The sequence below is a fragment of the Filicampus tigris genome, chromosome 5, assembly GCF_054856515.1.
Source record: "Filicampus tigris isolate MCC_2025a chromosome 5, RoL_Ftig_1.0, whole genome shotgun sequence".
NCBI lineage: Eukaryota > Metazoa > Chordata > Actinopteri > Syngnathiformes > Syngnathidae > Filicampus > Filicampus tigris.
In genome coordinates, this window is record NC_141221.1 from 22,488,565 (window position 1) to 22,501,804 (window position 13,240).

Consider the following 13,240-nt stretch of genomic DNA (forward strand, 5'->3'; position numbering starts at 1 on the left):
TGCTTCCTTAAACAAAAGCTACAAGATCCGAGCCATGGAAGAGAGCTGCCAAAATTGAAGCTTTCTTGTTGTTTTACATTTTTAGCTTCAGACCGAACATGAAAATCGCATCGCCCCGAGTGTCTTGCCTGCGTTTGTTTGCGAGGGAAGAACGGGGGTTGCTTGGAGTGGAGAAGAGAAGGGGTTCACAAAATGTGAACGTCACTAGTCGATCTGGTGACTGGTGGTTGTGTCATTACTTTTCCTGCTAAATGCTATCTTTGTTGACAGTTCAACTGTTGACAAAAAACAAGGAAGTCAATCCACTCACCAGATATGTCAACTTCTTCACTCCGCATTCTTTAAGCTCGCTCTTTTTTGGCTTGATCCCGACCGGAATCGGGAACCAATTGTGTTTTCTAGGCTACCTTTCGGTGCCTATAGACTGCTGCCTGCAACTACATTATTGACACTGATTGGCTGTCAGTGACGCAATGGTGCTTCAAGCTCACATTTGCAAGCCACAGCAGAATGGGTAAAGAATTGGAATTTTACACTTCAAACAATTCATCCACACCGCCCAGCACGCCTTCCCGCCTGACTACTCGAGCGGCATTGACTATATATGGGACCGCACCGCCACAAACGCTCAACTCGCATTCGGTCTGACCGCAGAATAATAGGCGAAGTGTAATTGATGGTTGAAAACTCAATTGCAGTATAACTCTCAGAAGAGCATAAAAACAGTGAGGCATTATTAACCACAGTTTGGTTAGTAGCTGCCGCCATGTACAAAGATGCTTTTAGGTAACGTCTTTTTGAAAAAGCAGTCCTCAGAGAAACCCATGACACCAGCCAAGTACCTGCACACTCCAAAACACCAGGTGAGAGAGGCAGGGGGTCTTGTCACTTTCAGTGAGTCCGTGAAGAGCCCCTGCCTTTTCAGACCACACTGTCAGCTAATAAGCTGTTTTGACACAGGCCCAAATACCTTATTTGCCATTGGCCCAAGGGTTTGAGTTCAGAGCCATGCTCATGGGGAGGTAGAAGTGCTGTGTGTGCTGTGTTTGGCAGCTCACGTCCTGCCGAGACAGGAGTGAAGATTTTCTGCCTGGCTGAGAGGGAATGACTACCGCATGAGGCTCACACATTGCAGCTTATTACCCATCGCCACCCTCTAACGCCACAGCTGTCTGTTTGTCTTTGTGACACAGTCTGTTTGGCTTTCTCTGTGATTCCTAATCTATCCTGTTTTCTTATTTTGCTCCTGAAAAGTGTTATTTGTGGCTACTGGTGGTTAAATATGCATAATTACAAGAGTGACTGATTATTAAGCAGCATAACTAAGATGAGTTGGCAGTTCATACCGGATATTTCATTTCATATTTCTGTTGATACTGAGATGAATTTAATTTGAGCCAAAAAGAAAGGTGTTTTTACTTAGTCAGTAAAAACTGCAACCAGTCATCCCATCTTTATTGTAACTGATAGAATACTCATTGATATTTGTTACTTATTACATACACTTTGCATTTTACCAAGTTAAATGCGTACGTCAGCATAAAGTTTGACTAAATTTCTTAGTTTTGGCTCATATGTTGATGTTACCTTTGTTTTCAGTTTAATACTTCTATGTCATCGATAAAAGGCTTAAATGTGCCATGTGGAAAAAAGTAAGCATACAACAATTAGTTTAGCATAATGTTTGTTCTCCTTTCCTTTTTATTGCATTTATTTTAATGTCAATGGTATTAACAAATGCACAACAATTTTATTTTAGTCTTATCAAAAATATCAGTCACAGCTGTCATTGTGTTTATTGTGTAAGATAAAATGTACTTACAATATGTGTACATGCAATTTTTCTTGAGTAATGGAGAATTGTAGAGAAAGACCTCCTGCTCCTGTTCCTCTGATTCCTTACAAATAAATGGAACAGCACCACAGAGCTGAAACTTGTCTCTGTGGATCTGCTTGTTTGTCGGTGCCTTTTTTTGGAATTTGCGAATTGCTCACCCCCCATTCCCACACCTCACCTGTATACTACATAGACACTTTATGAGAGGATGAATGAAGACCAGCACCTTATGTAACAGTTCATTTCTTTATTTTGTTCATGTATGTACTAGCTAAAGAAACAGCAACTATTTTCTACTGCATACTAAAGCTATAAATACTTGCCGTTTCTGTGTTTAAGACTGAATTAATAAAAACTTTATATGCAGCACTGCTGACTCAGTGCATAACACCCAGTACATGTATGAGACAATTCAAAAGCATGTCACTTTCCAGGTTCAACCGTTGCTGTGAGGTATTATAACTCAGTTATGCATTACTGCCATCTACTGGTGAGAAGATTAAACAACAACCAGTGACGGTTTTTCCACCTCTGGAATCATTGTGCGGTTTCCAGTGTGGCAAACGTTTTGCTGCGTTTGTTGTTTCATTAACTTTGCTCCTTCAGCAAGAATATTTGTATACATTGTACATTGAAAATACTAATCAAGCACACAGGTCTTAGAAGCGTTTGAGAAATAAAACCCACTTACTCACATTATCCCAATTTTTCATGCATACAGCAAACATCAAAACATAAATGAATTTATTAAAAGGAAAATGACAGTGCTAAACATTTGAAGTCATAACTGCACTTTTAATGATCATTTAATTTTTTTTTTTTTTGTCAAATGAGTATTATTTTTGATTATTTGTGGCATTCATATAATTATTTTGAATACACATGTCTGCAACAGGCCCTTGCTTGACCCCTGCACAATTTACTGTGCATAATCCTGCTAACAAATAACACTGAATACGTTTTAAGTAATTTGAAGGTTTCCTACTGAGGTCATTTCCCATCACATGTACCTTTTTGATCCCTTGTATGGGAAAACACCTGCCCACTGGTTGTTTGGTTACAGCTAAAATCACAGGCTAATTCAACTTTATCTGACCATGTCACCCTACCTCTTTTGTATCTGCAGTTTACAGCTCTTGAGCGCCTTACTTACGGCTTAATTACAGGTATCAAAATAATGGTTGCAGCTGGTGCATGGCTGTGTGGAACAGCGCAATAACTCAAACATTGCATTATCACAGACGCAAAAAGCACAATGGGTTAGGCGAAGAGTATCTGTTTCAAAAGTGCTGGCCACATGCAGTGCCAAAATGTAAGAAAACACGGATTGACTGGCGGCTGGGGAATAATCACGCACTTAAAAGCAACAGGTTGATACACTGTATCCGCTGTCACAACAATTCACCTGCCGCCATCATTCAGCGCCACCATTCACAGCCTCGCCATCTTTTTTCTGCCTGAGCAAATGGACATGTCAGCACTTACTGTGCTGTATTGATCGAACCTCAGGTGCAAAGTGGAGACACCCGCTGAACACCTTACCTAACACTTTTTTTTAAGGCAATTTTTCTAAACGAGACACCGTTGCTTCAACAACATGACGATCTTTGCCTCTTTAGAGCTCAGAGTGGGTAAACACGAGGCTGAAAGCTGCCGCGGACTTCTTTTGAAAACACAACAAAACAAGCTTTAACTGTAGCTACATGCCTTTCAGTGCCATGCAAACACAGGGCTGATGTGATCCAGGCTGACCCCGGTGCCCACTGTGGTCACACAAGTGTGGTCTGCTGACAGCTCCTGTTAGGACTCCATTGTGTGGACATGGCCATAGAAGACAAGAGAGGAGCTAGTTCAAGCACAAATAGGACATAGGTACACGCTTTGCTCTGTCTCATCCCAGCTGCTCCTTCTTTTGGATGCTGCGCTGTCAATCAACCTCAATGAATGGAGAACCCCGACTTGTCCACAGCGGCAAGTACTGCGGTAGTCCAGCGACGGGCTCAGTCCACCCATGAACCACTAAAGACAGGTGCAGGCCAAGATATGAGCGTCTCATAATGGTGCTGACAGACAAGTTGCTCTCAGAGTCTCTGGATGGAGGTCTCGGGCTTCCTTTAAACGCTCCAGCTACACTTTAATGCTCATGGTCATTTGTCACAGCCTAACTGCTGGAGCAAAGGTGCTGTTGTGCCTTGTCAGTTTGCACATGTTCAAAGCAAATGAAATAAAATACTCACACAGAAAGGATGTATCTGTTTTCACAAAATGCATTCTCCAAACCCTAACCCAGCTCTTTAGGAAAACCGTGTTCATAACACCTTCAGTAATAAACAACATCAATAAGGCATCATAAAAATTCTAGTTAGACGATCTTTACAAAAGACACAATTTCAGATCAATCAATCAAATTTTATTTATATAGCACTTTTCAAACATAGGACGCAACTCAAAGTGCTGTACATTAAAAATGTCAAAATACAACATAAAAAGAGAACCTGCTCCCGTGTTCCCTCCCTCCCTCGACATGGCAAGACACAGAGAAACCATATGAGGAAAGAGTAGCCAAGGGGAGCTTGTCCACGCTGAGAGGAATGATAGCCCATGGCCACGGGTAGCACCACCATCACAGAGACCCCGGGCCACGTCAACCGGGGCAGACCCTAAACATAGCGCATGGAGGCCGGCAACACCTCCCAGTGCGGAGGCCCCCCTTGAGGAAACACTGGAGGTAAAACCTGGATGAAGCTAAAAGAGTATGACAATGAAGCTAAAAAGACAAAGCAATAAAAGAAGCTAATAATTAAAAAACAATGAGATTGGATGAAAATAAAAAGAGACTAAGAATGATTATTTAAAAGCCAAACTAAAAAGGTATGTCTTGAGCTTCCCCTGAAAAATATCAACAGTCTCTGCGGACCTGACGTTCTCTGGCAGGCTATTCCAAAGTTGAGGACCAAAATGGCTGAATGCAGCCTCGCCATGCGTTTTGGTCCTCACCCTAGGAATAATTAAAAGGCCGACGCTAGAGGACCTCAGGATCCGCGAGGGTTGGTATGACAAAAGCAAGTCGGATCGATAAGATGGGCCAAGACCATTAAGACATTTATAAGCTAATGAAAGTACCTTAAAATCGATCCTGAAATACACGGGGAGCCAATGCAGCGATTTTAAAACTCGTGTAATGTGCTCCCGCCCTCTGGTTCTCATCAGCACCCGAGCGGCTGAGTTCTGCAGAAGTTGTAGGGAAGAAATACTCGTTTTGGGGAGACCAGAGAGCAGGGCGTTACAATAATCTAAACGACATGCATGTCGTTGATGCATAAAAGCATGCATCAGCGCCTCCGTGTTAGCCTGAGAGAGAAACGGCCGGACTCTGGCAATATTCTTAAGATGATAAAAAACGATCTTGGTTACATTTTTAATGTGAGGAATAAAACTGAGCTGCAAGTCAAAAATGACGCCCAGGTTCTTGGGTAAAAGTTTCTCTCTCTGACCTTCAGGGCCGATAACTGAAACCTCGGTTTTGTCCTGAATGAGCTGTAGGGAATTCTCTGCCATCCATGACTTAATATCTAAAATACAATTTAAAAGGGTATCAAGCTGTGTGTCATCAGCGTAACTGTGGAAGCTGATGTTGTGTCTTCTGATGACGTCCCCAAGGGGAAGCATATAAAGATTAAAAAGTATTGGACCTAAAATTGAACCTTGGGGAAGCTCACATATAATTTAATGGGTTTCGGAGGAACAAGTATCCATGCTTACGAAGAAACTTCTGTCTGTGAGATAGGAATAAAACCAATTAAAAGCAGTACTGGAGATGCCAACCAAGTTTTTAAGTCTGTTTAATAAAATTTGGTGATCTACTGTATCAAAAGCGGCGCTTAGGTCCAGTAGCACCAAGACTACTAAATTAAAAATAATTTAACTGGAGAAAGACCAGTTTTTCTAAAATCTTACTTAAAAATGGTAAGTTGGATACTGGTCTGTAGCTGTTAAAAACGCTGGGGTCCAAATTGCTCTTCTTCAGAAGGGGCTTCAACACAGCCATTTTAAAGGCGGCGGGGAAGACGCCCGTGTCTGAAGGGACCAATTGGCTATATTTAAAATCCGTTCCTCAAAAAATCCATAAAATATCTATAAAAGAGATGTGGTCATTGGTTCTAGAAGGCAGGTTGTTGGATTTACATGGGAGAAAACTCGACTAAGTGTCCTTGCATCAACCAGGGCAAAGCTTTCCAGTGTTTCCTCTGGTAAAAATGACTGTCCAGGTGTACTCAAATTTACGTTTTGACAGGCTAAAAGACTGGACCTTATGTCATCAATTTTACTTCTGAAGTGGTCTGCAAAGTCTTCACAGAGAGCATCTGTTGATCTCTGTGGAGATTTATTAAAATTGGAGTTGGTTAAGAGATCGAAGGTGGAGAAAAATAATCTGGGGTTGCTTTTATTAACTGTGATGAGGTTTGAGAAATAAGAAGTTCTTGCCTGTTTGACTATTTTATTGTACGATTTGAGTTGTTCATGTAATATTTCATAGTGCACTGTAAATTCACTTTTTCTCTACCTCCTCTCTGCACTCCTGCATTTTCTTTTTGCTGTCTTGACTGCATCATCTCTCCACGGGGGTACAGTCTTTATTTTTAGTTTTGGTTAAAAGTAGATCTGCTAAATCTAATGATGACTTGAGATTCCTGTTAAAATTGTCAACAATAAAATCACATGGTGCAGGTAAAATGTCAGCAGGAGTGCTCTTTAAAATTTCAATAAAATTTGCAGCCACCTCAGAAGATAGGTAGCGTTTCCTCACTGTTCTCATCGGGGCTGCCTGATGATTAAAACAGGCGATGTTACAATACACACAAAAATGGTCTGACACACCCAGATCAACAACAGAGGACACACCAAAAGACATTAGGTTGCGACCAGATCGAGGGTGTGACCTCTGTTGTGAGTTGGCTGTGAAACATGCTGTTTAAAATCCATAAAGTTTAAAAGATTTGAAAATTCTCTGGACAGTGAATCCGAGATGTCGTCAACATGTACATCAAAATCGTTTGTTATTAAAATTAGTTTGTATGTGAAATATAAAATTGATAAAAACTGAAAACTCACTAATAAAAGAATTGGAATGATGAGGATGTCTGTAAATAGTGACACAGATTATAGGAGGACTACTAAAATAAAGGCATGGTGTTCAAATGATAAATATATGTGGAAGAATAATAATAATGTATTTTATTATTCATGTGTTGGATTTTTCATAATTAAGCTTGTTAGCTTTGTAGGTTTAGCTTTATATTATACAAAAACGGGGGGAATGTAAGAATAATCATGTATTTTATTATTCATGTGTTGGATTCTTGTGGACAAGGCCTGTTAGCTTTATTAACTTGTGGGTTTAGCTTTAGCTTTTTCCAAATCCACGCCCAACTTGCTTGATATGCTTTGCTTCCACATATGTATGCTAATGGGTCACAAACACCCCCCCCCCACACACACACACCCACACACATAGACAAAACAAGTTCATAGTGTTCCAGCTGCTTTCGCTCCCCTTTCCCTTAGAGCTGGAACACCTTTGTAATCAGGGACTCCGAAGAAAATAAAAAGAGAGGAGGCGCGGGAGCCGGGCAGAGGGTTTTATGAACTGCAATCGTACGCTTCCCTGAGCTCTCCTTGCAAGTAAAAAGACAATATTGTTGTCGAGTGTCTTCTCTCCTCATTGTGCGCATTGTTTACTAATGTCTCACTTGGTGTGGACCTGACAATATGTTAAAAATTATCTCCTTTGAGATAAGACTATTTTTAAAAATTGACGCAGTCCCACCTCCTTTTATTCCAGCCCTGGGAGAAAATAAAAACTTAAAATTCGGTGGGCAAGCCTCGGTGAGAACAACTGTAACATCTGTACCAAGCCATGTCTCAGGTAAAAGAATATCTTGTAGGTTGTTGTCTAAAATCAAGTCATTTATAATAAAAGTTTTGATTAGAAGGGGGTGCACGTTCAGCACAGCCAGGTTAATGTTTGTGCCGGAGGTGCGCGCGTGGTCGCACGGGTGATGAGTGTTGACATATACAAGATTGTCACTGTTAAAACCACATTGTTTGTGAGTGCGTAGGAAGCGTCTGCCTCTTATTGTCTGAATGAAAAAGCTGTCTGATGGGGATGGTGAAGATAACTGGGGCTTGCAGGGAGAGCTAGTGAGGGTAGTGAAATCATTATTGCTGTGGTTAAAGGTAGAAGAAGAGGAAGGGAGAACATGCGCAGGGGGATTACTAAATAGGAGTCAGTTGGGGGTAGAGTTGATGACGGCATGGTGGATATTAGCAGCTAAAATCGAGCTGCCCAGAGAGTTCGGATGAACCCCGTCAGGCTGGTAAAACGAATGGCGGTTCCAGAATAGGTTCATTGTTTAGTTGTCAATAAAATCTACGTCAAGATAGCCACAAGTGCGCTGGAGCTATGTATTCAGGCCCAGAAGACGACTAAAGCGTTCGATGCCGCGAGAGAGCGTTGGTAAAATGCCGCTAATCCAAACTGACAAATGCACGTTCTCAGCAAGGCAAAGAGGGCATGAAAGTCTTTTTTTGTCTGCTCTGATTGTCGAAGTACTGTCTCGCTCGTACCCACGTGGATAATGAGCCGGGATATGGATGATGGAAGAGAGTCAAGAATACTGGGCAAGATATTGACTAGTCCATAACTTTGGCTCCGGGACAACAGCGGGTGACAGTGCCGAAATAATGAGCGCTAATGATGCTGTCCCCGACTATAACGGTGGTTGGTGGGTGATGTCGAGAAGGAGCACCAGAGGACCGGCGGCCTCCGGGGAGAAAACCCTGACCCCGCCGTCCAAAAGGATGCTGTCGAGGCCGGGTGGTAGCCGCGGACACCGTTGAGTGTCGACGGTGAGGCGGCCCACTCGTGTATCGGGACACTGTGTCCTTCAGTAGCCTGACGCGAGATCGGGCGACCGGACCACGTGTGGACTTATCCACTCCGGAACTCCTGACAGAGATCATCGCTGTGGGTGGTGGGGAATCCGAATGAGTACCTGGGTTGGAAGCAACAGCAGACCACTCTGACCGTGGGAGCGCAGTAGTTGGAGCAGGAGAATCATTTGCCAGAGGGGCAAATCGGTTTTTCAGCACCAGTTGGGGTCGGGGAGGTGTTTCTCTGCTCCTCTTGCCACGGGACACCACCTTGACCCAGGTGGCACCGTGCAGTCGTGTTGAGCAGGATTGCCCCGGGCAGGCAGCTGGATCCCAACTCACCGTGTCCATTAGGGTAGCCTCGGTCGTCACCGTCGCCATTGCTGTCAGGGCCCCGCTAGAGATGACGCTGTTCATGACGACGGCGGAGAGTTGGGGGAAGCGGGTCGTGAACGAAAAGGCGATTGACTCTCTTCTCTGGAGTTCTTCTGACAGGCGGCGAACATCCTCTCTTAGGTCAGCAATTGTTTTGTTTGCCTTTTCCAGCAAGCTGTCCGAGTTGTCGCTTTGATGGGGAGGCATTATGCACTAGCCCCAGGCTAGGCTATTGCCGATGTATGCTGGCGGTATGCTAGCTGTTCGGCACACGGGTAGGAGTGAGTCCGTAGGTTGGCATCCAAAAAGCATACAAAAATTAAAAATGTAAAAATAGAATAGTAAAAACGGAGTAGAAATAAAAACGTGGTGACCTCAAAAAAAGGAAGGTAAAAATGTAAAATTAAAAAGTACAGTCATTCCTCGGGTGAGTCGGTGAACTGTGAACCTTTTTTTTTTTTCAATTATTGAATTTCAAATGTCCAAAACGTATTGGCATAGTACATTGTTAACATAAAACAGAAAAGGTAACAGACAAGCCTCAAGAAGAGTCACAAAACACCACAAAAAAATAATTATAAATATAAAGAAATAAAAGAAGGAAGGGGCACGCTAGGGGTTTTCAGCAAGGTTCAGCTCTTCTACTAGTCTACACAATGTCACAGCATTTTTCTTTATCATATATTTCAATTATGAAAAGTAATGACACAGTTCTTTATGAAAAACAAAAAATTTAGGTTGAGATTTGATATATCTATTTTAATGTATAGAATATTTTCCGAGAATGATAAGTGTGTTAATTATTAGCTGGCTCTTTGACAGAAATACCATACAGAACATTTTCTTTTGACAGAGTATGAAGATTGGGCAGTTTAGGGAACAACCAGTCATACAAATCTTCCCAGAAGGCATTAACAAATTTACAGTCATCAAATAGGTGTTCAGTTTCAATGTCTTCATCACAGAATAAACAGTGGTCCAAATTAAAGCGATTTCTTAGAAATTCAGTCGATGGGTATACCCTATTGAGAATTTTATAATGAATTTCCTTTGCTTTGGGGGGAATGGGGAATTTAAAGAATTTAGACCTCAAATTTCAAACTTCTTTTTTTGAGAAAAATTGAGAAATTGAAATTCGGTTTGATGAGAATGGATACAGGTCAATGTCGGATTATGACATTGGGTATATTAGGATCCGTGATATTGTGTCCATCCACCAAAAGAAAAGGTAGTGAGGGGTTCACCTTACTTTGAAACTTTTGAAAATTATGAGACATCACAACAACAGATTGAGGAATTGCTTTGATAATATTATTATATTGGCTTTTGTCATTCAGGTTATATTTAAAACAATGATTTCTTTCTAAACAAAATGTATCTACAATTCCATAATGGGGTGTTGTGGAGACTAAAATTGTGTTTGTAAATCATTCTCCAGTAAAGTAGAACCTGTTGATGGAAGATGGGCAGTTTGATAGGGAGTTTATGTCACATGAAGTCACATCTCAGGAGGAGGTTAATACCTCCTAATTGGTCAAAAATATAATTTGGGACATGAAACCACAAACTGTTTTCATTCTTCAATAAAGTTCTTAACCAATTAACTTTAATAGTGCCATTAATACAATCTATATCAATGTCTTTAATGTGGAAGTAAGTTAGTTCAGTTCTTCTCAGCAAAAACAAATGTTATCAGATTAAAATGCTCTCAGACGGACAACAGTGTTGATGTGCCAAAACAATCGTTATTCTGTGTTTCGGAAAACTTGCACATAATTTAACACCCAATTCTTGTAGGTTTTTTTTCTTCTCATTTTTCCCCTAAGATTCAACAGTAACACCACCGCAATGCTACTAAATCTCCAATCAGATTGTGCTGATGTCCTCCCAATACTAATTGAAGCCCACTGTGGATTTATCTAAAGGATTAGAATGGCTATAATACATTAATAATACAAATTAAATTAAAATAAAAGCAAAGAAGAAGAAACATCTGCATGACTGCTGCATCTCATTGAATTCATGTGCAATCCCTGAGCTTTATTTCCTTTTTCGACATTATTTAAAGTGTCCACAGCTTTTTGAAAATTCAAAGCTGTAAGTGCAGCATCAAAACCAACGAAAATTAGCACATTTACTGAACATACACCAATGAATAAGACGAGAGCATTCCAACAATTATGGACTGACTTGCTACCTCAGAAAAAATGTTAAAACTCAACCCAAATCCAAAATGCATCATATTCATTTCGAAAAAGTTTCATGTTGTATTTAGGGAACCATAATAAGCCTTACTATATTTAAAAAAGACAGAGGTCACTCAGGTCACAGAGACAAAGGCCTTTATAAGGAGAGTGGAAGCCCTGTGTGCCAGGGATGACAGATGCAGAGACGCGATTGGCCTGTTCCCGTACGGATGGGATTTGCTGTCAACAAGTCCCAATTAGTCCAATCAGAGTGGAAGGAAACAGCAGAGAAAGGATACTTTGTCAGTGCCGCTGTTTGTGAAGCTGGAGGCAAAAACAAAACACAATTGGTAGCTCATTCTTCCCGTATCGCATTCTATGGGGGCGAATTAACCCGGTCTTGTTGTGGCATCGCTTTGTTGCACACGCTGCTGCGAGGGCCACATTGTTTCAGCTTAAAATGTTGCTGCTGATGTAAATACGGCCATCTGCTTTGCTTTTGTGCTTCTGTATGGTCGTCAATGAGCGGGACTACTTCCTGACACAAATGTGTCATCGAGAGCCTTTCAAATTGTGAACAAACATTGCCACGATCTAAGCAGGCTGCAGTTCACATGAAAGTCCATGTGAGAAAATTTAAGTAAGGGCACCCATGAGGAAGTAAGCAGTCCAGAGAATGGATGCAAAGTCTTTTTTGGACAATAAACATGGCATAAAATTGTGATAAGTGTTTTGAGGCACTGCAGGAAATGAACAATTAAAGTTGTACTGACTGGAAAACTGTGATTGGCTGGCGACCAGTCCAGGGTGTAGCCCAAAGTCGGCTGGGAGAGGCTCCAGCACGCCCGTGACCCAAGTGAGGATAAGCGGTTACATAAATGAAGAAATGGTAACTTAAAAATGATGACTATATAACTGACTGAAGAATAAACTGTAGAGGACAACTAGATGGAGACCATGTTATAATCATTCTTCTAATTATATAGGCAAGGCAGTTTTATTCATATAGCACATTTCATACACAAGGCAACTCAATGTGCCTCACACAAGCAAAAGCAACAGCTACAAGTATTTACAAACACAACAGTTAACAACATTCAAAACTAAATCAGAGAAAACAAAAGTAGGTAACAAAAGTACATTTAGACATATTAGCAGAACACTTTAAAACATTTAAAAGTAAAGAAATAGAAGTGAGTTTATAAAATATATAAAAGGGAAAAAATATTTAAATCCGTTTAGAGGACCTTAATCAAAGGTATGAGAAAAAAAGCAAAGTGTTTAACCTGGATTTAAACACTCGGGGCTGACTTCACTTCTGTTGGCAGCGTATTCCATGTGTGTGCAGCATAACAGCTAAAAGCAGCTTCACCATGTTTACTTTGAACTCTGAGCTCCACTAATTGACCCAAGTCTGCAGATCTGAGAGCCCTACAGGGTCTTTATTCAATCAGCATTTCATTCATGTATTCAGGACCCAAACCATTCAGTGATTTATAGACCAGTAGCAACATTTTAAAATCGATTTGACAGCTAATTGGGAGCCAGTGTAAAGACTTTCGGACTGGAGTATTATGTTCCGATCTCTTTGTTCTGGCAAGAAATCGAGCTGCAGTGTTCTGAATGAGCTGCAGCTGTTTGATTCTCCTTTGAGGGAGACCTTCCCATAATCAAGTCTACTGGAGATGAAAGCATGGATAAGTTACTCCTGGTCTGCTTGCAGCATGCAACCCTTCAGTCTGGATAGATTTTTCAGATGGTAAAAGGCTGTTTTAGTGATTGATTTGATATGATTGCTGAAAGTCAGGTCTGAGTCTGTCAACACCCCAAGATTTAAGGCTTGGTCTTTGGTTTCTAAAGACAGTGACTCCAGGTGTTTTCTAACAGCGAAATTAACAGACAGGAAGTA